A 3,248-nucleotide genomic window follows, 5' to 3' on the forward strand; every position below is an offset into this window, starting at 1 on the left:
ACTTCCAAACAAGAGTCCAATAGTGAAGTTCGGTCGTCCAAGGCTCGATTGGATGTTCTAGAAGGACAATTGGCACAGACCAATGGCCTGCTGGAGACCCTCATATGCAAGCTAAAGTGTGACGAAACGGAAGAAAAAGCGAAAGATTGTAGATGCTGGCAGCGCAGAAGGTGCGGACCCTTCAGTGGGGACTGAGGCGGAACTAAACAAGGTCAAACAGACTGAAGTGGAATCAATCTCGCAAGCAGTTCCCAAGTACAAACCAAAGCCCCCACTAGTCTTCAAGGAAGTGAATGACTATAAGGTGGTGGAAGATTGGTTTTATGATATAGAGGACTACTTTCGAGCGTTACGGTTACCAAGCTCGGAGAAGGTTCCATGTGCAAAACCATACTTTAGCAGATAATGCTAAGTCTTGGTGGAGAACGACAAAGGCCAATGAAGGACCGGTGGCCACTTGGAAAATGATGAAGGCGAGGATCCGTGCGACTTACATTCCTCCGAATGTTACTCTGCACCTAAGGGATGAGCTAAGTAGGCTGAAGCAGACCAGAACCATTCAAGAGTATGTGAATGGGTTTATGACAAAGAGGATACTTGTCATGGATATGGGTGATATAGACACATTCCATGCCTTCATATCAGGCTTGCAAACCTGGGCTTGCGATAAGGTGATACATTGGAACTAAACAAATTACAAGGAAGTGTTAGATGTAGCTATCAAGATGCATTTCAATGATAACCTGCGAAAGGGAAACACGACAGGGTCAAGGTCCACGTTTGGCAAAAGGGCCAAACCAAGGGGAACATATGGCAAAAGGAAATTCAAGAAGAGTTTCTCTAAGAATGAGTCCTTGGGGTTTCGAAAAGGCAGATCCAAGGGCCAGCAAGCAAGTATGTGTGGGAGTCAAGCAAAAAAAGACAAACCCACGGATAAGAAACTCAAGTTTGCTAACAGTGTGGGAAACAACGTATGTTTCAACTACGGTGAAGCGGGACACTTTTTAAGGGAATGTCTCTACTCGAAGAAGGCTAAAGCCCATATGGCCATTAAGTCGGGTGAAATCCAAATTGAGGTACGTGATCCAGTCCCTAACTCAAAATTACTCATTACACGAGCAACTTTGGTAAAGAGTTGTTCACAACATTTACTAGCCCTCCGAGGGAAGCTCGTGTGAGACACAAAACCCCTTGGCCCCAAAGTGGAGCCAAAAGGGTGCCACGTGGTAGTGGTTGAAGCGAAAGCCAAATGAGTGTAACACATTTGGACTAAAAGCTCCGACTTGAAAGGTCGAGAGCGGGAGTGGAACTCCTAATAAAGTGCTTGAGGAATGAGCACGAAATGAGCAATAAGTGAAGCTCTAAAAAGGGACCCAAAAAGAACTAACATATGACACGTGGAAGTGTTCGAGATGGACCCGAGGTGGAGTCCGAGATGGAGTCCAAGATGGACTCGAGATAGAGTCCAAGGTGGACCGAGATGGAGTCCAAGATGGACTCGAGATGGAGTCCGAGATGGAGTCTGAGATGGACCTGAGATGGAGTCCGAGATGGAGTCAGAAATGGAACTAAGATCGGGACCGAGACCGAGACCGAGTCTGAGTCTGAATCTGGGACTGAGATCGAGTCTGAGTTTGAGTTTGAGTCTGAGTCCGAGTCCAAATACTAATACAAGCAGTTGGGTGAAAGCCCAAAGCGATCATCCCGCAGGGGGGGGTGGGGCGGGGGGCTGCAGGGGGTTCCAAAAGTACAGTAGGGAGAGTGTGGGGGTTGAAGCCCAGTGGAGCCAGTTTGGCCAGGAAAGGCCAGTTTGGCCCAGGAAGACCATACCCAACTGTTGGGTAATGGGATGACCACTGGGAAGTCCAAGACTAGAGTGAATACGGACAGACAAGCAGGGTAGCTTGGTGAAGTGTTCAAGAGTCGGCTCTAGTTCCCCCGGGAGATCGAATGGTTGATGCTCCTAGTCCAAGTGTGGGTAGCACTACTTACTTGGATACTTGGCGTGGCTCAACAGAACCTCGCTCTAAGCCAATGGCTAGAGCACCCAAGGACGGAAGGCGGGGAGAGTACCCAAGTGGCTCGCGTAAGGCCATGGTGTTCCAAAATGTTGCCCCAAAGTCCCAGACGGTGGAAAAGAAGAGGAGCAGACATCTGGTGTACTGATTAAAGATATAGTCACATGGTGAGGAAGTCCTAGAGGACATTGGGACTTAGTGGTCGGGCCGGTGGGCTTTGACCCAGTGCAGTGTTGGCGAACACGGCCATGTGTAGGAAAGGACTTGGTGGGGACTGAAAGAGGGATATTGGGGAAGGCTGTTCCCCTTGTCAGTGAGCATCCTAAGGATGCTAAGGAGTGGATCTGGGACGACCACTCATGGATGGTGGGCCCAGTCTTGGAGAGCCAAGACTGTGATGCAAGTGGTATTGGACTACCAGTGTGGCAAAGGTGATTGGGCATGGCCTTAGCGTAATAGGCTGTTATGTCGGTGGTACCTTTGAGTGTCGGTCATGGGATCGGACACGTGGAGCACTGGGACCAGGTGCAAAAGTTGAGTGGCATGGATGCCATTCTCGGGGCTAGCAAATCCTAAGTCTTGAATTGGACTTATGGAGGTTGTGAATGAGACTCTTCCAAGTGGTCGGAGGTGTGGTTAAGTGACTAAAGTAGAATGGAAAATTTAGTCACTTATAGCTCGGAGGTAGCTTTATTAAGATCCTTATTGACACAGGTGCTTTGGATAATTTTGTGGCTGCAAACATAATTCGGCAAGCCAGACTAATGGTGCAGCGGCTGGGTGAATTAAGGACTATAGAGTTTGTTCAAGGTAGCCAAAGCACCGATGAGGTACTTCGACAAGTGAAAGTCGAAGTAGGGACATGGAAAGTAGACATGAATTTAATCGTATTGGACATGGCGGGATTTGACGTAATCTTTAGGATGGATTGGTTCAATCGATTTGTGGTAGCCTTGCATGGACAAGGTAGGAACCTTGTGGTATTGACGAATGCTCGGGGAGAACGATCTAGGGTGGAGGCCTAGGATCTAAAGGTAGGGCAATGTAAGGCCAAAAACTCTTGCTTAAACCTGGTGTCCACGAAAGGACAACTCATTAAAGGAACCAAGGCAGCATTTTTATGCTTACTCTCAGTGAAAAGTGACAAAAAGATGGGAACGGAAGAATACCTTTAGTGATCCAATAGGTGTTCGACCAATTCTAGGATACCATGCTAGAGGAGCTATTGGC

Source organism: Selaginella moellendorffii, unplaced genomic scaffold (assembly GCF_000143415.4).
Source record: "Selaginella moellendorffii unplaced genomic scaffold, v1.0 SELMOscaffold_4, whole genome shotgun sequence".
In the NCBI taxonomy this organism is placed as follows: domain Eukaryota; kingdom Viridiplantae; phylum Streptophyta; class Lycopodiopsida; order Selaginellales; family Selaginellaceae; genus Selaginella; species Selaginella moellendorffii.